We start from the raw sequence: 26,309 nt of genomic DNA on the forward strand, positions 1-26,309 counted from the left end.
TGAACCGGTCCGAATGAGGAAAGCTAGTGATATTGAACAAGTATGAAGAGACGCTATCCCTCAATCTTGTGATGCATAATCAGACAAAATATTTCACGGGTCTCGCATTCTTATATCATTGAAGTTGCATGACAATGTCCTAGCATTTCAAAGCAACAAGAACAAAGACTTATTTCAGGAAATTGAACAAGTATGAAGAGACGCTATCCCTCAATCTTGTGATGCAGAATCAGACACAATATTTCACGGGTCTCGCATTCTTAGATCATTGAAGTTGCATGACAATGTCCTAGCATTTCAAAGCAACAAGAACAAAGACTTATTTCAGGAAATTGCAAACAAGTCCAAATTAACTGAGTATATGAAATTAAACGACCACGAAGGGACTCGAACCCTTAGTCTTCTGATTCGAAGTCAGACGCCTTATACATTAGGCCACGCAGCCTGTTTCATCTACTCATATATGACATCATGCAGGCGTTGTTTTGCCACAATAGACATGAAAATTGCGAACCTGTCCGAATGAGGAAAGCTAGTGATATTGAACAAGTACGAAGAGACGCTATCCCTCAATCTTGTGATGCATAATCAGACAAAATATTTCACGGATCTCGCATTCTTAGATCATTGAAGTTGCATGACAATGTCCTCGCATTTCAAAGCAACAAGAACAAAGACTTATTTCAGGAAATTGCAAACAAGTCCAAATTAACTGAGTTTATGAAATTAAACGACCACGAAGGGACTCGAACCCTCAATCTTCTGATTCGAAGTCAGACGCCTTATCCATTAGGCCACGCAGCCTGTTCCATTTATACCTATATGACATCATGCAGACGTTGTTTTGCCACAATAGACATGAAAATTGCGAACCTGTCCGAATGAGGAAAGCTAGTGATATTGAACAAGTATGAAGAGACGCTATCCCTCAATCTTGTGATGCATAATCAGACACAATATTACTCAGGCCTCTCACTCTTAGATTATTAAATTGTATAACAATGTCCTAGCTTTTCAAAGCAAGAAGAACAAAGCCTTATCTCGGGAAATTGCGAACATGTCCAAAATAGCTGAGCTAATGAAATTAAACAACAACGAGGAGAGTCAAACCCTCAATCTTCTGTTTTGAAGTCAAACACCTTATCCATTAGGCGACACACTCTACTCCACATAATCCTATATGACATCATTCAGACGTTGTTTTGCAACAATAGACATCAAAATTGTGAACCGGTCCGAATGAGGAAAGCTAGTGATATTGAACAAGTATGAAGAGACACTATCCATCAATCTTGTGATGCAGAATCAGACACAATATTTCACGGGTCTCGCATTCTTAGATCATTGAAGTTGCATAAAAATATCCTAGCATTTCAAAGCAACAAGAACCAGGACTTATTTCAGAAAATTGCAAACAAGTCTAAATTAACTGAGTTTATGAAATTAAACAACCACGAAGGGACTCGAACCCTCAATCTTCTGATTCGAAGTCAGACGGCTTATCCATTAGGCCACGCAGCCTGTTTCATCTACTCATATATGACATAATGCAGATGTTGTTTTGCCACAATAGACATGAAAATTGCGAACCTGTCCGAATGAGGAAAGCTAGTGATATTGAACAAGTACGAAGAGACGCTATCCCTCAATCTTGTGATGCATAATCAGACAAAATATTTCACGGATCTCGCATTCTTAGATCATTGAAGTTGCATGACAATGTCCTCGCATTTCAAAGCAACAAGAACAAAGACTTATTTCAGGAAATTCCAAACAAGTCCAAATTAAATGAGTTTATGAAATTAAACAACCACGAAGGGACTCGAACCCTCAATCTTCTGATTCGAAGTCAGACGCATTATCCATTAGGCCACGCAGCCTGTTCCATATACACCTATATGACATCATGCAGACGTTGTTTTGCCACAATAGACATGAAAATTGCGAACCTGTCCGAATGAGGAAAGCTAGTGATATTGAACAAGTATGAAGAGACGCTATCCCTCAATCTTGTGATGCATAATCAGACACAATATTACTCAGGCCTCGCACTCTTAGATTATTAAATTGTATAACAATGTCCTAGCTTTTCAAAGCAAGAAGAACAAAGCCTTATCTCGGGAAATTGCGAACATGTCCAAAATAGCTGAGCTAATGAAATTAAACAACAACGAGGAGAGTCAAACCCTCAATCTTCTGATTTGAAGTCAAACACCTTATCCATTAGGCGACACACTCTACTCCACATAATCCTATATGACATCATTCAGACGTTGTTTTGCAACAATAGACATCAAAATTGTGAACCGGTCCGAATGAGGAAAGCTAGTGATATTGAACAAGTATGAAGAGACGCTATCCCTCAATCTTGTGATGCATAATCAGACAAAATATTTCACGGGTCTCGCATTCTTATATCATTGAAGTTGCATGACAATGTCCTAGCATTTCAAAGCAACAAGAACAAAGACTTATTTCAGGAAATTGAACAAGTATGAAGAGACGCTATCCCTCAATCTTGTGATGCAGAATCAGACACAATATTTCACGGGTCTCGCATTCTTAGATCATTGAAGTTGCATGACAATGTCCTAGCATTTCAAAGCAACAAGAACAAAGACTTATTTCAGGAAATTGCAAACAAGTCCAAATTAACTGAGTATATGAAATTTAACGACCACGGAGGGACTCGAACCCTCAATCTTCTGATTCGAAGTCAGACGCCTTATCCATTAGGCCACGCAACCTATTCCATAAACTCCTATATGACATCATGCAGACGTTGTTTTGCCACAATAGACATGAAAATTGCGAACCTTTCCGAATGAGGAAAGCTAGTGATATTGAACAAGTACGAAGAGACGCTATCCCTCAATCTTGTGATGCATAATCAGACACAATATTACTCAGGCCTCGCACTCTTAGATTATTAAATATTATAACAATGTCCTAGCTTTTCAAAGCAAGAAGAACAAAGCCTTATCTCGGGAAGTTGCGAACATGTCCAAATTAGCTGAGCTAATGAAATTAAACAACAACGAGGAGAGTCAAACCCTCAATCTTCTGATTTGAAGTCAAACACCTTATCCATTATGCGACACACTCTACTCCACATAATCCTATATGACATCATTCAGACGTTGTTTTGCAACAATAGACATCAAAATTGTGAACCGGTTCGAATGAGGAAAGCTAGTGATATTGAACAAGTATGAAGAGACGCTATCCCTCAATCTTGTGATGCATAATCAGACAAAATATTTCACGGGTCTCGCATTCTTATATCATTGAAGTTGCATGACAATGTCCTAGCATTTCAAAGCAACAAGAACAAAGACTTATTTCAGGAAATTGAACAAGTATGAAGAGACGCTATCCCTCAATCTTGTGATGCAGAATCAGACACAATATTTCACGGGTCTCGCATTCTTAGCTCATTGAAGTTGCATGACAATGTCCTAGCATTTCAAAGCAACAAGAACAAAGACTTATTTCAGGAAATTCCAAACAAGTCCAAATTAAATGAGTTTATGAAATTAAACAACCACGAAGGGACTCGAACCCTCAATCTTCTGATTCGAAGTCAGACGCCTTATCCATTAGGCCACGCAACCTGTTACATAAACTCCTATATGACATCATGCAGACGTTGTTTTGCCACAATAGACATGAAAATTGCGAACCTGTCCGAATGAGGAAAGCTAGTGATATTGAACAAGTACGAAGAGACGCTATCCCTCAATCTTGTGATGCATAATCAGACACAATATTACTCAGGCCTCGCACTCTTAGATTATTAAATATTATAACAATGTCCTAGCTTTTCAAAGCAAGAAGAACAAAGCCTTATCTCGGGAAGTTGGGAACATGTCCAAATTAGCTGAGCTAATGAAATTAAACAACAACGAGGAGAGTCAAACCCTCAATCTTCTGATTTGAAGTCAAACACCTTATCCATTATGCGACACACTCTACTCCACATAATCCTATATGACATCATTCAGACGTTGTTTTGCAACAATAGACATCAAAATTGTGAACCGGTTCGAATGAGGAAAGCTAGTGATATTGAACAAGTATGAAGAGACGCTATCCCTCAATCTTGTGATGCATAATCAGACAAAATATTTCACGGGTCTCGCATTCTTATATCATTGAAGTTGCATGACAATGTCCTAGCATTTCAAAGCAACAAGAACAAAGACTTATTTCAGGAAATTGAACAAGTATGAAGAGACGCTATCCCTCAATCTTGTGATGCAGAATCAGACACAATATTTCACGGGTCTCGCATTCTTAGCTCATTGAAGTTGCATGACAATGTCCTAGCATTTCAAAGCAACAAGAACAAAGACTTATTTCAGGAAATTGCAAACAAGTCCAAATTAACTGAGTATATGAAATTAAACGACCACGAAGGGACTCGAACCCTCAATCTTCTGATTCGAAGTCAGACGCCTTATCCATTAGGCCACGCAACCTGTTACATAAACTCCTATATGACATCATGCAGACGTTGTTTTGCCACAATAGACATGAAAATTGCGAACCTGTCCGAATGAGGAAAGCTAGTGATATTGAACAAGTACGAAGAGACGCTATCCCTCAATCTTGTGATGCATAATCAGACACAATATTACTCAGGCCTCGCACTCTTAGATTATTAAATATTATAACAATGTCCTAGCTTTTCAAAGCAAGAAGAACAAAGCCTTATCTCGGGAAGTTGGGAACATGTCCAAATTAGCTGAGCTAATGAAATTAAACAACAACGAGGAGAGTCAAACCCTCAATCTTCTGATTTGAAGTCAAACACCTTATCCATTATGCGACACACTCTACTCCACATAATCCTATATGACATCATTCAGACGTTGTTTTGCAACAATAGACATCAAAATTGTGAACCGGTTCGAATGAGGAAAGCTAGTGATATTGAACAAGTATGAAGAGACGCTATCCCTCAATCTTGTGATGCATAATCAGACAAAATATTTCACGGGTCTCGCATTCTTATATCATTGAAGTTGCATGACAATGTCCTAGCATTTCAAAGCAACAAGAACAAAGACTTATTTCAGGAAATTGAACAAGTATGAAGAGACGCTATCCCTCAATCTTGTGATGCAGAATCAGACACAATATTACTCAGGCCTCGCACTCTTAGATTATTAAATTGTATAACAATGTCCTAGCTTTTCAAAGCAAGAAGAACAAAGCCTTATCTCGGGAAATTGCGAACATGTCCAAAATAGCTGAGCTAATGAAATTTAACAACGAGGAGAGTCAAACCCTCAATCTTCTGATTTGAAGTCAAACACCTTATCCATTAGGCGACACACTCTACTCCACATAATCCAATATGACATCATGCAGACGTTGTTTTACCACAATAGACATGAAAATTGTGAATCGGTCCGAATGAGGAAAGCTAGTGATATTGAACAAGTATGAAGAGACGCTATCCCTCAATCTTGTGATGCAGAATCAGACACAATATTTCACGGGTCTCGCATTCTTAGATCATTGAAGTTGCATGACAATGTCCTAGCATTTCAAAGCAACAAGAACAAAGACTTATTTCAGGAAATTGCAAACAAGTCCAAATTAACTGAGTTTATGAAATTAAACGACCACTTAGGAGCTCGAACCCTCAATCTTCTGATTCGAAGTCAGACGCCTTATCCATTAGGCCACGCAACCTGTTACATATACTCCTATATGACATCATGCAGACGTTGTTTTGCCACAATAGACATGAAAATTGCAAACCTGTCCGAATGAGGAAAGCTAGTGATATTGAACAAGTACGAAGAGACGCTATCCCTCAATCTTGTGATGCAGAATCAGACACAATATTACTCAGGCCTCGCACTCTTAGATTATTAAATTGTATAACAATGTCCTAGCTTTTCAAAGCAAGAAGAACAAAGCCTTATCTCGGGAAAGTGCGAACATGTCCAAAATAGCTGAGCTAATGAAATGTAACAACAACGAGGAGAGTCAAACCCTCAATCTTCTGATTTGAAGTCAAACACCTTATCCATTAGGCGACACACTCTACTCCACATAATCCAATATGACATCATGCAGACGTTGTTTTACCACAATAGACATGAAAATTGTGAATCGGTCCGAATGAGGAAAGCTAGTGATATTGAACAAGTATGAAGAGACGCTATCCCTCAATCTTGTGATGCAGAATCAGACACAATATTTCACGGGTCTCGCATTCTTAGATCATTGAAGTTGCATGACAATGTCCTAGCATTTCAAAGCAACAAGAACAAAGACTTATTTCAGGAAATTGCAAACAAGTCCAAATTAACTGAGTTTATGAAATTAAACGACCACAAAGGGACTCGAAACCTCAAACTTCTGATTCGAAGTCAGACGCCTTACCCATTAGGCCACGCAACCTGTTACATATACTCCTATATGACATCATGCAGACGTTGTTTTGCCACAATAGACATGAAAATTGTGAACCGGTCCGAATGAGGAAAGCTAGTGATATTGAACAAGTATGAAGAGACGCTATCCCTCAATCTTGTGATGCAGAATCAGACACAATATTTCACGGGTCTCGCATTCTTAGATCATTGAAGTTGCATGACAATGTCCTAGCATTTCAAAGCAACAAGAACAAAGACTTATTTCAGGAAATTGCAAACAAGTCCAAATTAACTGAGTTTATGAAATTAAACGACCACGAAGAGACTCGAACCCTCAATCTTCTGATTCGAAGTCAGGCGCCTTATCCATTAGGCCACGCAACCTTTTACATATACTCCTATATGACATCATGCAGACGTTGTTTTGCCACAATAGACATGAAAATTGCGAACCTGTCCGAATGAGGAAAGCTAGTGATATGGAACAAGTACGAAGAGACGCTATCCCTCAATCTTGTGATGCAGAATCAGACACAATATTACTCAGGCCTCGCACTCTTAGATTATTAAATTGTATAACAATGTCCTAGCTTTTCAAAGCAAGAAGAACAAAGCCTTATCTCGGGAAATTGCGAACATGTCCAAAATAGCTGAGCTAATGAAATTTAACAACAACGAGGAGAGTCAAACCCTCAATCTTCTGATTTGAAGTCAAACACCTTATCCATTAGGCGACACACTCTACTCCACATAATCCAATATGACATCATGCAGACGTTGTTTTACCACAATAGACATGAAAATTGTGAATCGGTCCGAATGAGGAAAGCTAGTGATATTGAACAAGTATGAAGAGACGCTATCCCTCAATCTTGTGATGCAGAATCAGACACAATATTTCACGGGTCTCGCATTCTTAGATCATTGAAGTTGCATGACAATGTCCTAGCATTTCAAAGCAACAAGAACAAAGACTTATTTCAGGAAATTGCAAACAAGTCCAAATTAACTGAGTTTATGAAATTAAACGACCACAAAGGGACTCGAACCCTCAATCTTCTGATTCGAAGTCAGACGCCTTTCCCATTAGGCCACGCACCCTGTTACATACACTCCTATATGACATCATGCAGACGTTGTTTTGCCACAATAGACATGAAAATTGTGAACCGGTCCGAATGAGGAAAGCTAGTGATATTGAACAAGTATGAAGAGACGCTATCCCTCAATCTTGTGATGCAGAATCAGACACAATATTTCACGGGTCTCGCATTCTTAGATCATTGAAGTTGCATGACAATGTCCTAGCATTTCAAAGCAACAAGAACAAAGACTTATTTCAGGAAATTGCAAACAAGTCCAAATTAACTGAGTTTATGAAATTAAACGACCACGAAGGGACTCGAACACTCAATCTTCTGATTCGAAGTCAGGCGCATAATCCATTAGGCCACGCAACCTGTTACATACACTCCTATATGACATCATGCAGACGTTGTTTTGCCACAATAGACATGAAAATTGCGAACCTGTCCGAATGAGGAAAGCTAGTGATATTGAACAAGTACGAAGAGACGCTATCCCTCAATCTTGTGATGCAGAATCAGACACAATATTACTCAGGCCTCGCACTCTTAGATTATTAAATTGTATAACAATGTCCTAGCTTTTCAAAGCAAGAAGAACAAAGCCTTATCTCGGGAAATTGCGAACATGTCCAAAATAGCTGAGCTAATGAAATTTAACAACGACGAGGAGACTCGAACCCTCAATCTTCTGATTCGAAGTCAGACGCCTTATCCATTAGGCCACGCAACCTGTTACATATACTCCTATATGACATTATGCAGACGTTGTTTTACCACAATAGACATGAAAATTGTGAACCGGTCCGAATGAGGAAAGCTAGTGATATTGAACAAGTATGAAGAGACGCTATCCCTCAATCTTGTGATGCAGAATCAGACACAATATTTCACGGGTCTCGCATTCTTAGATCATTGAAGTTGCATGACAATGTCCTAGCATTTCAAAGCAACAAGAACAAAGACTTATTTCAGGAAATTGCAAACAAGTCCAAATTAACTGAGTTTATGAAATTAAACGACCACAAAGGGACTCGAAACCTCAATCTTCTGATTCGAAGTCAGACGCCTTTCCCATTAGGGCACGCAACCTATTACATATACTCCTATATGACATCATGCAGACGTTGTTTTGCCACAATAGACATGAAAATTGTGAACCGGTCCGAATGAGGAAAGCTAGTGATATTGAACAAGTATGAAGAGACGCTATCCCTCAATCTTGTGATGCAGAATCAGACACAATATTTCACGGGTCTCGCATTCTTAGATCATTGAAGTTGCATGACAATGTCCTAGCATTTCAAAGCAACAAGAACAAAGACTTATTTCAGGAAATTGCAAACAAGTCCAAATTAACTGAGTTTATGAAATTAAACGACCACGAAGGGACTCGAACCCTCAATCTTCTGATTCGAAGTCAGACGCCTTATCCATTAGGCCACGCAACCTGTTACATATACTCCTATATGACATCATGCAGACGTTGTTTTGCCACAATAGACATGAAAATTGCGAACCTGTCCGAATGAGGAAAGCTAGTGATATTGAACAAGTACGAAGAGACGCTATCCCTCAATCTTGTGATGCAGAATCAGACACAATATTACTCAGGCCTCGCACTCTTAGATTATTAAATTGTATAACAATGTCCTAGCTTTTCAAAGCAAGAAGAACAAAGCCTTATCTCGGGAAATTGCGAACATGTCCAAAATAGCTGAGCTAATGAAATTTAAAAACAACGAGGAGACTCGAACCCTCAATCTTCTGATTCAAAGTCAGACGCCTTATCCATTAGGCCACGCAACCTGTTTCATATACTCCTATATGACATTATGCAGACGTTGTTTTGCCACAATAGACATGAAAATTGTGAACCGGTCCGAATAAGGAAAGCTAGTGATATTGAACAAGTATGAAGAGACGCTATCCCTCAATCTTGTGATGCAGAATCAGACACAATATTTCACGGGTCTCGCATTCTTAGATCATTGAAGTTGCATGACAATGTCCTAGCATTTCAAAGCAACAAGAACAAAGACTTATTTCAGGAAATTGCAAACAAGTCCAAATTAACTGAGTTTATGAAATTAAACGACCACGAAGGGACTCGAAACCTCAATCTTCTGATTCGAAGTCAGACGCTTTATTCATTAGGCCACGCAACCTGTTACATATAATCCTATATGACATCATGCAGACGTTGTTTTGCCACAATAGACATGAAAATTGCGAACCTGTCCGAATGAGGAAAGCTAGTGATATTGAACAAGTACGAAGAGACGCTATCCCTCAATCTTGTGATGCAGAATCAGACACAATATTACTCAGGCCTCGCACTCTTAGATTATTAAATTGTATAACAATGTCCTAGCTTTTCAAAGCAAGAAGAACAAAGCCTTATCTCGGGAAATTGCGAACATGTCCAAAATAGCTGAGCTAATGAAATTTAACAACAACGAGGAGACTCGAACCCTCAATCTTCTGATTCGAAGTCAGACGCCTTATCCATTAGGCCACGCAACCTGTTACATATACTCCTATATGACATTATGCAGACGTTGTTTTACCACAATAGACATGAAAATTGTGAACCGGTCCGAATGAGGAAAGCTAGTGATATTGAACAAGTATGAAGAGACGCTATCCCTCAATCTTGTGATGCAGAATCAGACACAATATTTCACGGGTCTCGCATTCTTAGATCATTGAAGTTGCATGACAATGTCCTAGCATTTCAAAGCAACAAGAACAAAGACTTATTTCAGGAAATTGCAAACAAGTCCAAATTAACTGAGTTTATGAAATTAAACGACCACAAAGGGACTCGAAACCTCAATCTTCTGATTCGAAGTCAGACGCCTTTCCCATTAGGGCACGCAACCTATTACATATACTCCTATATGACATCATGCAGACGTTGTTTTGCCACAATAGACATGAAAATTGTGAACCGGTCCGAATGAGGAAAGCTAGTGATATTGAACAAGTATGAAGAGACGCTATCCCTCAATCTTGTGATGCAGAATCAGACACAATATTTCACGGGTCTCGCATTCTTAGATCATTGAAGTTGCATGACAATGTCCTAGCATTTCAAAGCAACAAGAACAAAGACTTATTTCAGGAAATTGCAAACAAGTCCAAATTAACTGAGTTTATGAAATTAAACGACCACGAAGGGACTCGAACCCTCAATCTTCTGATTCGAAGTCAGACGCCTTATCCATTAGGCCACGCAACCTGTTACATATACTCCTATATGACATCATGCAGACGTTGTTTTGCCACAATAGACATGAAAATTGCGAACCTGTCCGAATGAGGAAAGCTAGTGATATTGAACAAGTACGAAGAGACGCTATCCCTCAATCTTGTGATGCAGAATCAGACACAATATTACTCAGGCCTCGCACTCTTAGATTATTAAATTGTATAACAATGTCCTAGCTTTTCAAAGCAAGAAGAACAAAGCCTTATCTCGGGAAATTGCGAACATGTCCAAAATAGCTGAGCTAATGAAATTTAAAAACAACGAGGAGACTCGAACCCTCAATCTTCTGATTCAAAGTCAGACGCCTTATCCATTAGGCCACGCAACCTGTTTCATATACTCCTATATGACATTATGCAGACGTTGTTTTGCCACAATAGACATGAAAATTGTGAACCGGTCCGAATAAGGAAAGCTAGTGATATTGAACAAGTATGAAGAGACGCTATCCCTCAATCTTGTGATGCAGAATCAGACACAATATTTCACGGGTCTCGCATTCTTAGATCATTGAAGTTGCATGACAATGTCCTAGCATTTCAAAGCAACAAGAACAAAGACTTATTTCAGGAAATTGCAAACAAGTCCAAATTAACTGAGTTTATGAAATTAAACGACCACGAAGGGACTCGAAACCTCAATCTTCTGATTCGAAGTCAGACGCTTTATTCATTAGGCCACGCAACCTGTTACATATAATCCTATATGACATCATGCAGACGTTGTTTTGCCACAATAGACATGAAAATTGCGAACCTGTCCGAATGAGGAAAGCTAGTGATATTGAACAAGTACGAAGAGACGCTATCCCTCAATCTTGTGATGCAGAATCAGACACAATATTACTCAGGCCTCGCACTCTTAGATTATTAAATTGTATAACAATGTCCTAGCTTTTCAAAGCAAGAAGAACAAAGCCTTATCTCGGGAAATTGCGAACATGTCCAAAATAGCTGAGCTAATGAAATTTAAAAACAGCGAGGAGACTCGAACCCTCAATCTTCTGATTCAAAGTCAGACGCCTTATCCATTAGGCCACGCAACCTGTTACATATACTCCTATATGACATTATGCAGACGTTGTTTTGCCACAATAGACATGAAAATTGTGAACCGGTCCGAATAAGGAAAGCTAGTGATATTGAACAAGTATGAAGAGACGCTATCCCTCAATCTTGTGATGCAGAATCAGACACAATATTTCACGGGTCTCGCATTCTTAGATCATTGAAGTTGCATGACAATGTCCTAGCATTTCAAAGCAACAAGAACAAAGACTTATTTCAGGAAATTGCAAACAAGTCCAAATTAACTGAGTTTATGAAATTAAACGACCACGAAGGGACTCGAAACCTCAATCTTCTGATTCGAAGTCAGACGCTTTATTCATTAGGCCACGCAACCTGTTACATATAATCCTATATGACATCATGCAGACGTTGTTTTGCCACAATAGACATGAAAATTGCGAACCTGTCCGAATGAGGAAAGCTAGTGATATTGAACAAGTACGAAGAGACGCTATCCCTCAATCTTGTGATGCAGAATCAGACACAATATTACTCAGGCCTCGCACTCTTAGATTATTAAATTGTATAACAATGTCCTAGCTTTTCAAAGCAAGAAGAACGAAGTCTTATCTCGGGAAATTGCGAACATGTCCAAAATAGCTGAGCTAATGAAATTTAACAACAACGAGGAGAGTCAAACCCTCAATCTTCTGATTTGAAGTCAAACACCTTATCCATTAGGCGACACACTCTACTCCACATAATCCAATATGACATCATGCAGACGTTGTTTTACCACAATAGACATGAAAATTGTCAATCGGTCCGAATGAGGAAAGCTAGTGATATTGAACAAGTATGAAGAGACGCTATCCCTCAATCTTGTGATGCAGAATCAGACACAATATTTCACGGGTCTCGCATTCTTAGATCATTGAAGTTGCATGACAATGTCCTAGCATTTCAAAGCAACAAGAACAAAGACTTATTTCAGGAAATTGCAAACAAGTCCAAATTAACTGAGTTTATGAAATTAAACGATCACGAAGGGACTCGAACCCTCAATCTTCTGATTCGAAGTCAGACGCCTTATCCATTAGGCCACACAACCTGGTACATATACTCCTATATGACATCATGCAGACGTTGTTTATCCACAATAGACATGAAAATTGTGAACCTGTCCGAATGAGGAAAGCTAGTGATATTGAACAAGTACGAAGAGACGCTATCCCTCAATCTTGTGATGCAGAATCAGACACAATATTACTCAGGCCTCGCACTCTTAGATTATTAAATTGTATAACAATGTCCTAGCTTTTCAAAGCAAGAAGAACAAAGCCTTATCTCGGGAAATTGCGAACATGTCCAAAATAGCTGAGCTCATGAAATGAAAAGACAACGAAGGGACTCGAAACCTCAATCTTCTGATTCGAAGTCAGACGCCTTATCCATTAGGCCACGCAGCCTGTTCCATATACTCCTATATGACATCATGCAGACGTTGTTTTACCACAATAGACATGAAAATTGTGAACCGGTCCGAATGAGGAAAGCTAGTGATATTGAACAAGTATGAAGAGACGCTATCCCTCAATCTTGTGATGCAGAATCAGACACAATATTTCACGGGTCTCGCATTCTTAGATCATTGAAGTTGCATGACAATATCCTAGCATTTCAAAGCAACAAGAACAAAGACTTATTTCAGGAAATTGCAAACAAGTCCAAATTAACTGAGTTTATGAAATTAAACGACCACGAAGGGACTCGAACCCTCAATATTCTGTTTCGAAGTCAGACGCCTTATCCATTAGGCCACGCAACCTGCTACATATACTCCTATATGACATCATGCAGACGTTGTTTTGCCACAATAGACATGAAAATTGCGAACCTGTCCGAATGAGGAAAGCTAGTGATATTGAACAAGTACGAAGAGACGCTATCCCTCAATCTTGTGATGCAGAATCAGACACAATATTACTCAGGCCTCGCACTCTTAGATTATTAAATATTATAACAATGTCCTAGCTTTTCAAAGCAAGAAGAACAAAGCCTTATCTCGGGAAGTTGCGAACATGTCCAAAATAGCTGCGCTAATGAAATGTAACAACAACGAGGAGAGTCAAACCCTCAATCTTCTGATTTGAAGTCAAACACCTTATCCATTAGGCGACACACTCTACTCCACATAATCCAATATGACATCATGCAGACGTTGTTTTACCACAATAGACATGAAAATTGTGAACCGGTCCGAATGAGGAAAGCTAGTGATATTGAACAAGTATGAAGAGACGCTATCCCTCAATCTTGTGATGCAGAATCAGACACAATATTTCATGGGTCTCGCATTCTTAGATCATTGAAGTTGCATGACAATGTCCTAGCATTTCAAAGCAACAAGAACAAAGACTTATTTCAGGAAATTGCAAACAAGTCCAAATTAACTGAGTTTATGAAATTAAACGATCACGAAGGGACTCGAACCCTCAATCTTCTGATTCGAAGTCAGACGCCTTATCCATTAGGCCACGCAACCTGCGAAATATACTCCTATATGACATCATGCAGACGTTGTTTATCCACAATAGACATGAAAATTGTGAACCTGTCCGAATGAGGAAAGCTAGTGATATTGAACAAGTACGAAGAGACGCTATCCCTCAATCTTGTGATGCAGAATCAGACACAATATTACTCAGGCCTCGCACTCTTAGATTATTAAATTGTATAACAATGTCCTAGCTTTTCAAAGCAAGAAGAACAAAGCCTTATCTCGGGAAATTGCGAACATGTCCAAAATAGCTGAGCTCATGAAATTAAAAGACAACGAAGGGACTCGAACCCTCAATCTTCTGATTCGAAGTCAGACGCCTTATCCATTAGGCCACGCAGCCTGTTCCATATACTCCTATATGACATCATGCAGACGTTGTTTTACCACAATAGACATGAAAATTGTGAACCGGTCCGAATGAGGAAAGCTAGTGATATTGAACAAGTATGAAGAGACGCTATCCCTCAATCTTGTGATGCAGAATCAGACACAATATTTCACGGGTCTCGCATTCTTAGATCATTGAAGTTGCATGACAATATCCTAGCATTTCAAAGCAACAAGAACAAAGACTTATTTCAGGAAATTGCAAACAAGTCCAAATTAACTGAGTTTATGAAATTAAAAGACCACGAAGGGACTCGAACCCTCAATATTCTGATTCGAAGTAAGACGCCTTATCCATTAGTCCACGCAACCTGCTACATATACTCCTATATGACATCATGCAGAGGTTGTTTTGCCACAATAGACATGAAAATTGCGAACCTGTCCGAATGAGGAAAGCTAGTGATATTGAACAAGTACGAAGAGACGCTATCCCTCAATCTTGTGATGCAGAATCAGACACAATATTACTCAGGCCTCGCACTCTTAGATTATTAAATATTATAACAATGTCCTAGCTTTTCAAAGCAAGAAGAACAAAGCCTTATCTCGGGAAGTTGCGAACATGTCCAAAATAGCTGCGCTAATGAAATGTAACAACAACGAGGAGAGTCAAACCCTCAATCTTCTGATTTGAAGTCAAACACCTTATCCATTAGGCGACACACTCTACTCCACATAATCCAATATGACATCATGCAGACGTTGTTTTACCACAATAGACATGAAAATTGTGAACCGGTCCGAATGAGGAAAGCTAGTGATATTGAACAAGTATGAAGAGACGCTATCCCTCAATCTTGTGATGCAGAATCAGACACAATATTTCATGGGTCTCGCATTCTTAGATCATTGAAGTTGCATGACAATGTCCTAGCATTTCAAAGCAACAAGAACAAAGACTTATTTCAGGAAATTGCAAACAAGTCCAAATTAACTGAGTTTATGAAATTAAACGATCACGAAGGGACTCGAACCCTCAATCTTCTGATTCGAAGTCAGACGCCTTATCCATTAGACCACGCAACCTGGTACATATACTCCTATATGACATCATGCAGACGTTGTTTATCCACAATAGACATGAAAATTGTGAACCTGTCCGAATGAGGAAAGCTAGTGATATTGAACAAGTACGAAGAGACGCTATCCCTCAATCTTGTGATGCAGAATCAGACACAATATTACTCAGGCCTCGCACTCTTAGATTATTAAATTGTATAACAATGTCCTAGCTTTTCAAAGCAAGAAGAACAAAGCCTTATCTCGGGAAATTGCGAACATGTCCAAAATAGCTGAGCTCATGAAATTAAAAGACAACGAAGGGACTCGAACCCTCAATCTTCTGATTCGAAGTCAGACGCCTTATCCATTAGGCCACGCAGCCTGTTCCATATACTCCTATATGACATCATGCAGACGTTGTTTTACCACAATAGACATGAAAATTGTGAACCGGTCCGAATGAGGAAAGCTAGTGATATTGAACAAGTATGAAGAGACGCTATCCCTCAATCTTGTGATGCAGAATCAGACACAATATTTCACGGGTCTCGCATTCTTAGATCATTGAAGTTGCATGACAATATCCTAGCATTTCAAAGCAACAAGAACAAAGACTTATTTCAGGAAATTGCAAACAAGTCCAAATTAACTGAGTTTATGAAATTAAACGACCACGAAGGGACTCGAACCCTCAATATTCTGATTCGAAGTAAGACGCCTTATCCATTAGTCCACGCAACCTGCTACATATACTCCTATATGACATCATGCAGACGTTGTTTTGCCACAATAGACATGAAAATTGCGAACCTGTCCGAATGAGGAAAGCTAGTGATATTGAACAAGTACGAAGAGACGCTATCCCTCAATCTTGTGATGCAGAATCAGACACAATATTACTCAGGCCTCGCACTCTTAGATTATTAAATATTATAACAATGTCCTAGCTTTTCAAAGCAAGAAGAACAAAGCCTTATCTCGGGAAGTTGCGAACATGTCCAAAATAGCTGCGCTAATGAAATGTAACAACAACGAGGAGAGTCAAACCCTCAATCTTCTGATTTGAAGTCAAACACCTTATCCATTAGGCGACACACTCTACTCCACATAATCCAATATGACATCATGCAGACGTTGTTTTACCACAATAGACATGAAAATTGTGAACCGGTCCGAATGAGGAAAGCTAGTGATATTGAACAAGTATGAAGAGACGCTATCCCTCAATCTTGTGATGCAGAATCAGACACAATATTTCATGGGTCTCGCATTCTTAGATCATTGAAGTTGCATGACAATGTCCTAGCATTTCAAAGCAACAAGAACAAAGACTTATTTCAGGAAATTGCAAACAAGTCCAAATTAACTGAGTTTATGAAACTAAACGACCACGAAGGGACTCGAAACCTCAATCTTCTGATTCGAAGTCAGACGCCTTATCCATTAGGCCACGCAACCTTTTACATATACTCCTATATGACATCATGCAGACGTTGTTTTACCACAATAGACATGAAAATTGTGAACCGGTCCGAATGAGGAAAGCTAGTGATATTGAACAAGTATGAAGAGACGCTATCCCTCAATCTTGTGATGCAGAATCAGACACAATATTTCACGGGTCTCGCATTCTTAGATCATTGAAGTTGCATGACAATGTCCTAGCATTTCAAAGCAACAAGAACAAAGACTTATTTCAGGAAATTGCAAACAAGTCCAAATTAACTGAGTTTATGAAATTAAACGACCACGAAGGGACTCAAACCCTCAATCTTCTGATTCGAAGTCAGACGCCTTATCCATTAGGCCACGCAACCTGCGAAATATACTCCTATATGACATCATGCAGACGTTGTTTTGCCACAATAGACATGAAAATTGCGAACCTGTCAGAATGAGGAAAGCTAGTGATATTGAACAAGTATGAAGAGTCGCTATCCCTCAATCTTGTGATGCAGAATCAGACACAATATTACTCAGGCCTCGCACTCTTAGATTATTCAATTGTATAACAATGTCCTTGCTTTTCAAAGCAAGAAGAACAAAGCCTTATCTCGGGAAATTGCGAACATGTCCAAAATAGCTGAGCTAATGAAATTAAACGACCACGAAGGGACTCGAAACCTCAATCTTCTGATTCGAAGTCAGACGCCTTATCCATTAGGCACGCAGCCTGTTACATATAGTAAAGATGGCGCCGACCGAGATGGCCGCCTCGCTTCGCGTTCCTTGGAAAATATGCAGTATTTTGTTTTTTTATGTGTTATTTCTTACATCGGTACCCCAGGTAATCTTAGGTTTCATTACATACAGTCGGGAGGAACTACTGAATATACGATTAACGTCAACTCACCATCGTTATAACCAGGAATATGACTTTCCCGAAACGGATCCAGTGTTTTGCCTTCCACCCAATACAATGGATCTGATCCCAGCCGGGGACCCTATGCGACGCCGTAAAAGGGGCAAACGTAGCGGTCTCTTGGTCAGGCTCCGGAGACGGGCACATCGCGCTCCACTCCCTAGCATACTACTCGCCAATGTCCAGTCTCTTGACAATAAGGTTGATGAAATCCGAGCACGGGTAACATTCCAGAGAGACATCAGGGATTGCAACGTGCTCTGCTTCACGGAAACATGGCTAACTCAAGAGACGCTAACGGAGTCGGTGCAGCCAGCTGGTTTCTTCACGCATCGCGCCGACAGAAACATACATCTTTCTGGTAAGAAGAGGGGCGGGGGGGTATGCCTTATGATTAACGAGACGTGGTGTGATCATCATAACAACACACAGGAACTCAAGTCATTCTGTTCACCTGATCTAGAACTCCTCACAATCAAATGTCGACCGCATTATCTACCAAGGGATTCTCTTCGATCATAATCACAGCCGTATATATTCCCCCCCAAGCAGACACATCGATGGCCCTGAACGAACTTTATCTGACTCTTTGTAAACTGGAAACCACACACCCTGAGGCTGCATTCATCGTAGCTGGGGATTTTAACAAGGCTAATCTAAAAACAAAACTCCCTAAATTCTATCAGCATATCGATTGTGCTACCAGGGCTGGTAAAACCCTGGATCATTGTTATACTAACTTCCGCGACGCATATAAGGCCCTCCCCCGCCCTCCTTTCGGAAAAGCTGACCACGACTCCATTTTGTTGATTCCAGCCTACAAACAGAAACTAAAACAACAAGCTCCCGCGCTCAGGTCTGTTCAACGCTGGTCCGACCAATCTGATTCCACGCTTCAAGACTGCTTCGATCACGCGGATTGGAATATGTTCCGCATTGCGTCCAACAACAACATGGACGAATATGCTGATTCGGTGAGCGAGTTCATTAGGAAGTGCATTGACGATGTCGTACCCACAGCAACGATTAAAACATTCCCAAACCAGAAACCGTGGATTGACGGCAGCATTCGCGTGAAACTGAAAGCGCGAACCACTGCTTTTAACCAGGGCAAGGTGACCGGAAACATGACCGAATACAAACAGTGTAGCTATTCTCTCCGCAAGGCAATCAAACAGGCTAAGTCCCAGTACAGAGACAAAATAGAGTCGCAATTCAACAGCTCAGACACAAGAGGTATGTGGCAGGGTCTACAGTCTATCACGGATTACAAAAAGAAAACCATCCCCGTCGCGGACCAGGATGTCTTGCTCCCAGACAGGCTAAATAACTTTTTTGCCCGCTTTGAGGACAATACAGTGCCACTGACACGGCCCGCTACCAAAACCTGCGGGCTCTCCTTCACTGCAGCCGAGGTGAGTAAAACATTTAAACGTGTTAACCCTCGCAAGGCTGCAGGCCCAGACGGCATTCCCAGCCGCGTCCTCAGAGCATGTGCAGACCAGCTGGCTGGTGTGTTTACGGACATATTCAATCAATCCTTATCCCAGTCTGCTGTTCCCACATGCTTCAAGAGGGCCACCATTGTTCCTGTTCCCAAGAAAGCTAAGGTAACTGAGCTAAACGACTACCGCCCCGTAGCACTCACTTCCGTCATCATGAAGTGCTTTGAGAGACTAGTCAAGGACCATATCACCTCCACCCTACCGGACACCCTAGACCCACTCCAATTTGCTTACCGACCCAATAGGTCCACAGACGACGCAATCGCAACCACACTGCACACTGCCCTAACCCATCTGGACAAGAGGAATACCTATGTGAGAATGCTGTTCATCGATTACAGCTCAGCATTTAACACCATAGTACCCTCCAAACTCGTCATCAAGCTCGAGACCCTGGGTCTCGACCCCGCCCTGTGCAACTGGGTCCTGGACTTCCTGACGGGCCGCCCCCAGGTGGTGAGGGTAGGTAACAACATCTCCACCCCGCTGATCCTCAACACTGGGGCCCCACAAGGGTGCGTTCTGAGCCCTCTCCTGTACTCCCTGTTCACCCACGACTGCGTGGCCATGCACGCCTCCAACTCAATCATCAAGTTTGCGGATGACACTACAGTGGTAGGCTTGATTACCAACAACGACGAGACGGCCTACAGGGAGGAGGTGAGGGCCCTCGGAGTGTGGTGTCAGGAAAATAACCTCACACTCAACGTCAACAAAACAAAGGAGATGATTGTGGACTTCAGGAAACAGCAGAGGGAGCACCCCCCTATCCACATCGACGGGTCAGTAGTGGAGAAGGTGGAAAGTTTTAAGTTCCTCGGTGTACACATCACGGACAAACTGAATTGGTCCACCCACACAGACAGCGTTGTGAAGAAGGCGCAGCAGCGCCTCTTCAACCTCAGGAGGCTGAAGAAATTCGGCTTGTCACCAAAAGCACTCACAAACTTCTACAGATGCACAATCGAGAGCATCCTGTCGGGCTGTATCACCGCCTGGTACGGCAACTGCTCCGCCCACAACCGTAAGGCTCTCCAGAGGGTAGTGAGGTCTGCAGAACGCATCACCGGGGGCAAACTACCTGCCCTCCAGGACACCTACACCACCCGATGTCACAGGAAGGCCATAAAGATCATCAAGGACAACAACCACCCAAGCCACTGCCTGTTCACCCCGCTATCATCCAGAAGGCGAGGTCAGTACAGGTGCATCAAAGCAGGGACCGAGAGACTGAAAAACAGCTTCTATCTCAAGGCCATCAGACTGTTAAACAGCCACCACTAACATTTAGCGGCCGCTGCCAACATACTGACTCAACTCCAGCCACTTTAAAAATGGGAATTGATGGAAATTATGTAAAAATGTACCACTAGCCACTTTAAACAATGCCACTTAATATAATGTTTACATACCCTACATTACCCATCTCATATGTATATGTATATACTGTACTCTATATCATCTACTGCATCTTGCCATCTTTATGTAATACATGTACCACTAGCCACTTTAAACTATGCCACTTTATGTTTACATACCCTACAGTACTCATCTCATATGTATATACCGTACTCTATACCATCTACTGCATCTTGCCTATGCCGTTCTGTACCATCACTCATTCATATATCTTTATGTACATATTCTTTATCCCTTTACACTTGTGTGTATAAGGTAGTAGTTGTGGAATTGTTAGGTTAGATTACTTGTTGTTATTACTGCATTGTCGGAACTAGAAGCACAAGCATTTCGCTACACTCGCATTAACATCTGCTAACCATGTGTATGTGACTAATAAAATTTGATTTGATTTGATTTGATATACTCCTATATGACATCATGCAGATGTTGTTTTACCACAATAGACATGAAAATTGCGAACCTGTCCGAATGAGGAAAGCTAGTGATATTGAACGAGTACGAAGAGACGCTATCCCTCAATCTTGTGATGCATAATCAGACACAATATTACTCAGGCCTCGCACTCTTAGATTATTAAATATTATAACAATGTCCTAGCTTTTCAAAGCAAGAAGAACAAAGCCTTATCTCGGGAAGTTGCGAACATGTCCAAAATAGCTGAGCTAATGAAATTAAACAACAACGAGGAGAGTCAAACCCTCAATCTTCTGATTTGAAGTCAAACACCTTATCCATTATGCGACACACTCTACTCCACATAATCCTATTGGACATCATTCAGACGTTTTTTTGCAACAATAGACATCAAAATTGTGAACCGGTCCGAATGAGGAAAGCTAGTGATATTGAACAAGTATGAAGAGACGCTATCCCTCAATCTTGTGATGCATAATCAGACACAATATTTCACGGGTCTCGCATTCTTAGATCATTGAAGTTGCATAACAATATCCTAGCATTTCAAAGCAACAAGAACAATGCATTATTTAGGGTAATTGCGAACGTGTCCAAATTAGCTTACCTAATGAAATTTGACAAACACGAAGGAACTCAAACCCTCAGTCTTTGATGCCAGATCAGACACCTTATCCATTAGGCCACACAGTCTACTCCATATGCTACTATATGACATCATACAGACTTTGGTTTGCAAAATAGACATCAGAATTGTGAACCTGTCCGAATGAGGAAAGCTAGTGATATTTAACAAGTACGAAGAGACACTATCCCTCAATCTTGTGATAAAGAATCAGACACAATATTACTCAGGCCTTGCAGTCTTAGATTATTAAAACTGCATAACAATGTCTTAACTTATCAATGCAACAGGAGTCATGTCTTAACTAGGGAAATATGGAAAGTGTCCAAATTAGCTGAGCTACTGAAATTAAACAACCACGAAAGGACCTGTGCCCTCAATCTTCTGATTCAAAGTCAGACACCTTATCCATTAGGTCACACAGTCTACTCCATGGACGGCTATATGACATCATACAGCCTTTACTTTGCAAAAATAGGCGTAGCAAAATTGTTAACCTGTCTGAATGAGGAAAGATAGTGATATTTAATAAGAAGAGCAACATGAGACATCTTATGTAGGGAAATTGGGAACCTAGCTAAATGAGTAAAGCTAATGATATGTATAAACTACAAACAGACATTATCCCTCTATCTATTTATTTATTTGAAGTCAGATGCCTTATCCATTATGCAGAGCAGTCTGTGATGAATAAACCTCCATAACAATATATGGAACCTATCTACAATGAGTAAAGCTAGTGATATTTAACAAGTACAAAGATACTCTATCCTTCAATCTGGTGATGCAGAATCAGTGTTAACTTCTTATGGCTGGGGGGCAGTATTGAGTAGCTTGGATGAATAAGGTGCCTAGAGTAAACTGCCTGCTACTCAGGCCCAGAAGCTAAGATATGCATATTATTAGTACATTTGGATAGAAAACACTCTAAAGTTTCTAAAACAGTTTGAAAGATGTCTGTGAGTATAACAGAACTCATATGGCAGGCAAAAACCTGACAAAAAAATCCAACCAGGAAGTGAGAAATCTGAGGTTTGTAGTTTTTCAACTCTTTGCCTATCCAAGATACAGTGTAAATTTGATCCGATTGGACTTCCTAGGGCTTCCACTAGATGTCAACAGTCTTTAGAACCTTGTTTGAGGCTTCTACTGTGAGGGGGAGAGAATGAGAGCTGTTTCAACCAGAGGTCTGGCAGAGTGCCATGAGCTCAGTCTCGCGCGCTCCCGTGAGAGTTAGCTGCGTTCCATTGCATTTCTAAAGACAAAGGAATTCTCCGGTTTAACTTCTTAGCGCTAGGGGTCAGAATTCTTTTGAATTTAAAAAAAAAATAACGTGCCCAACGTAAACGGACATTTTCTCTGGCCCAGATCGTAGAATATGCATATAATTTACAGATTAGGATAGAAAACACTCCAAAGTTTCCAAAACTGTCAAAATATTGTCTGTGAGAATAAGAATACTTATTCTGCAAGCAAAAACCTGAGAAAATGTAACCCGGAAGTGATATTTAAAATTTTAAAAACTGTGTTCCCTGGCCCGTCTAACCTCCATTTAAAGGGGTATCAACCAGATTCCTTTTCCAATGGCTTCCTCAGGCTGTGTCCAGGCTTTAGACATAGTTTCAGGCTTTTATTTTCCAGTTTCAACTGTTCTGCCTGCTGTTATGGAACCCCTACCTGTTCAACTCTTAATGATCGGCTATGAAAAGCCAACTGACTTTTATTCCTGATTATTATTTGACCATGCTTGTCATTTATGAACATTTTGAAAATCTTGGCTCTCTCTAATTCTCTCCTTCTCTCTTTCTTTCTCTCTCTCGGAGGACCGGAGCCCTGGGACCATACGTCAGGACTACCGGGCATGATGACTCCTTGCTGTCCCCAGTCCGCCTGGCCCTGCTGCTATTCCAGTTTCAACTGTTCTGCCTGCGGTTATGGAACCCCTACCTGTCCCAGACCTGCTGTTTTCAATTCTTAATGATCGGCTATGAAAAGCCAACTGACATTTATTCCTGATTATTATTTGACCATGCTTGTCATTTATGAACATTTTGAAAATCTTGGCTCTCTCTAATTCTCTCCTTCTCTCTCTCTTTCTCTCTCTCGGAGGACCTGAGCCCTGGGACCGTGCGTCGGGGCTGCCGGGCGTGATGGCTCCTTGCTGTCCCCAGTCCACCTGGCCTTGCTGCTATTCCAGTTTCAGCTGTTCTGCCTGCGGTTATGGAACCGCCACCTGTCCCGGACCTGCTATTTTCAACTCTTGATGATCGGCTATGAAAAGCCAACTGAAAATTATTCATGATTATTATTTGACCATGCTTGTCACTTATGAACATTTTGAACATCTTGGCATAGTTCTGTTATAATCTCCACCCAGCACAGCCAGAAGAGGACTGGCCACCCCTCATAGCCTGGTTCCTCTCTAGGTTTCTTCCTAGGTTTTGGCCTTTCTAGGGAGTTTTTCCTAGCCACCGTGCTTCTACACCTGCATTGCTTGCTGTTTGGGGTTTTAGGCTGGGTGTCTGTACAGCACTTCGAGATATTAGCTGATGTACGAAGGGCTATATAAAATAAACTTGATTTGATTTGATGATTATTTTGAAAAATGAACGAGTTTTTTCAAAACTAGTCAAGTGTCCTCCGAATATTTCCTGCGCGCGCGGGAGGAGCTCACCATTCAAGTCTCTTATTGAATAGGTTATGCTCCGGTTGAAATATTATCGATTATTACATTTACATTTAAGTCATTTAGCAGACGCTCTTATCCAGAGCGACTTACAAATTGGAAAGTTCATACATATTCATCCTTATGTTTGTTAAAGACAACCTGAGGATTGATTATAAAAAACATTTTAAATGTTTCTGTCGAACGGAACACGGCTTTTGTTTTCTCAACATAATGCGCAACCCAAATGGCGTTTTTTTGTGATAAAAGTAATATTTATCGAACAAAAAGAAGATTTGTTGTGTAACTGGGAGTCTCCTGAGTGGAAACATCCGAAGATTATCAAAGGTAAGTGATTAATTTTATTGCTTTTCTTACTTTCGTGACCAAGCTAACCAAGCTAATATAAGGCTAAGCTGTTGTAGCATTGAAAGCTACACTCACAAAAGCTTGGATTTCTTTCGCTGTAAAATATATTTTCAAAATCTGCACGATAGGTGGATTAACAAGCTAAGCTGTGTTTTAGTATATTTCACTTGTGATTGCATGATTATAAATATTTTTAGTAATATTTATGCATTTGGCGCCCTGCAATTCTAGCGGTTGTTTAGGAAAGTGATCCCGTACTAGGGATGCGTAGCGCAGAGAAGTTAAACATTATTGAAGATTTATGTTAAAAACATCCTAAAGATGTAATCTATACATCGTTTGACATGTTTCTACGAACTGTAATGGAACTTTTTGACTTTGTCTGGAGCTAGTGCTCGCGCCTCATGAATTTGGATTTGTGACCTAAACGCGCGAACAAAAAGGAGGTATTTGGACATAAATGATGGACTTATCGAACAAAACAAACATTTATTGTGGAACTGGGATTCCTGGGAGTGCATTCTGATGAAGATCATCAAAGGTAAGTGAATATTTATAATGCTATTTCTGACTTCTGTTGACTCCACAACATGGCGGGTACCTGTATGGCTTGTTTTTGTGTCTGAGCGCCGTACTTAGATTATTGCATGGTGTGCTTTTTCCGTCGTTAATTTTTTTTCTCCAAATCTGACACAGCGGTTGCATTAAGGAGAAGTGGATCTAAAATTCCATGTGTAACACTTGTATTTTCATCAACATTTATGATGAGTATTTCTGTAAATTGATGTGGCTCTCTGCAAAATAACCGGATGTTTTGGAAGCAAAACATTACTGACCGTAACGCGCCAATGTAAACTGAGATTTTTTGATATAAATATGAACTTTATCGAACAAAATATACATCTATTGTGTAACATGAAGTCCTATGAGTGTCATCTGATGAAGATCATAAAAGTTTAGTGATTCATTTTATCTCTATTTCTGCTTTTTGTGACTCCTCTCTTTGGCTGGAAAAATGGCTGTGTTTTTCTGTGACTAGTTGCTGACCTAACATAATCGTTTGGTGTGCTTTCATCGTAAAGCCTTTTTGAAATCGGACACTGTGGTGGGTTTAACAACAAGTTTATCTTTAAAATGGAGTAAAATACTTGTATGTTTGAGGAATTTTATTTATGAGATATCTGTTCTTTGAATTTGGCACCCTGCACTTCCACTGGCTGTTGTCGTA

The 26,309-nt window shown here is 40.3% G+C and overlaps 7 non-coding genes across 7 annotated transcripts; all 7 read right to left on the reverse strand.

Moving 5' to 3' along the window:
• Positions 1 to 731: 731 nt before the first annotated feature.
• Positions 732 to 804, reverse strand: trnar-ucg (transfer RNA arginine (anticodon UCG)). Its single transcript has one exon. It is a non-coding gene; the product is annotated as a tRNA-Arg (tRNA).
• Positions 805 to 2,674: 1,870 nt separating this feature from the next.
• trnar-ucg (transfer RNA arginine (anticodon UCG)) lies at positions 2,675 to 2,747 on the reverse strand. The gene has a single exon. It is a non-coding gene; the product is annotated as a tRNA-Arg (tRNA).
• Positions 2,748 to 4,408: 1,661 nt separating this feature from the next.
• Positions 4,409 to 4,481, reverse strand: trnar-ucg (transfer RNA arginine (anticodon UCG)). The gene has a single exon. It is a non-coding gene; the product is annotated as a tRNA-Arg (tRNA).
• Positions 4,482 to 8,858: 4,377 nt separating this feature from the next.
• Positions 8,859 to 8,931, reverse strand: trnar-ucg (transfer RNA arginine (anticodon UCG)). Its single transcript has one exon. It is a non-coding gene; the product is annotated as a tRNA-Arg (tRNA).
• A 1,720-nt stretch (positions 8,932 to 10,651) lies between these two features.
• On the reverse strand, positions 10,652 to 10,724 carry trnar-ucg (transfer RNA arginine (anticodon UCG)). Its single transcript has one exon. It is a non-coding gene; the product is annotated as a tRNA-Arg (tRNA).
• Positions 10,725 to 12,802: 2,078 nt separating this feature from the next.
• Positions 12,803 to 12,875, reverse strand: trnar-ucg (transfer RNA arginine (anticodon UCG)). The gene has a single exon. It is a non-coding gene; the product is annotated as a tRNA-Arg (tRNA).
• A 1,361-nt stretch (positions 12,876 to 14,236) lies between these two features.
• Positions 14,237 to 14,309, reverse strand: trnar-ucg (transfer RNA arginine (anticodon UCG)). Its single transcript has one exon. It is a non-coding gene; the product is annotated as a tRNA-Arg (tRNA).
• Between the last annotated feature and the right edge of the window lie 12,000 nt (positions 14,310 to 26,309).

This window comes from Salvelinus alpinus, chromosome 25, assembly GCF_045679555.1.
Source record: "Salvelinus alpinus chromosome 25, SLU_Salpinus.1, whole genome shotgun sequence".
Taxonomy (NCBI): domain Eukaryota; kingdom Metazoa; phylum Chordata; class Actinopteri; order Salmoniformes; family Salmonidae; genus Salvelinus; species Salvelinus alpinus.